This window comes from Papilio polytes, unplaced genomic scaffold (assembly GCF_000836215.1).
Source record: "Papilio polytes unplaced genomic scaffold, Ppol_1.0 DF823923.1, whole genome shotgun sequence".
Classification (NCBI taxonomy): Eukaryota; Metazoa; Arthropoda; class Insecta; order Lepidoptera; family Papilionidae; genus Papilio; species Papilio polytes.
The window spans coordinates 6,577,308-6,577,746 of NW_013525281.1; the positions used below are offsets into that span (position 1 = coordinate 6,577,308).

A 439-nucleotide genomic window follows, 5' to 3' on the forward strand; every position below is an offset into this window, starting at 1 on the left:
TGCAGCTCTTCTGGGAGGAGGTCGCCGCGCTAGAGAAGTACGGTACGTACGGACAGACAATTAGATTTCATTACCACTTATCATAGGGTAGGAAATATATTTCCCTAACTATAGAGAATAATGAGTAAAAGTTGTGCATGATTGAAAAATTAGTAACATTTTAAGGTCAAGCTTTTATTTAGCCTTCCTGAATAATGAATGACCTTAAAATATTGTCATCTCTTAAACAATCTATATCTGTACTGATATTATAAGAGGAAAGATTTATATTCTCGGACTTTTGTATGTATTAATATAACTCAAAAACTACAGGACCTATTTACTAAAATCTTTCAGCATTACATAGCTGTATTATCAGTCAGTGGCATAATCTATTTTTTTAATTCCACGCAGACGAAGTCGCGAGCAACAGTTAACCTTTAAAACAGTAAAGATAAAC

The 439-nt window shown here is 33.3% G+C and overlaps 1 protein-coding gene across 1 annotated transcript in view; it reads left to right on the top strand.

Annotated features, from left to right (window-relative positions):
- Positions 1-439, top strand: part of LOC106102148 (ATP-binding cassette sub-family A member 1-like) — a 26,172-nt gene that overhangs the window by 7,255 nt on the left and 18,478 nt on the right. The window lies entirely within an intron of this gene.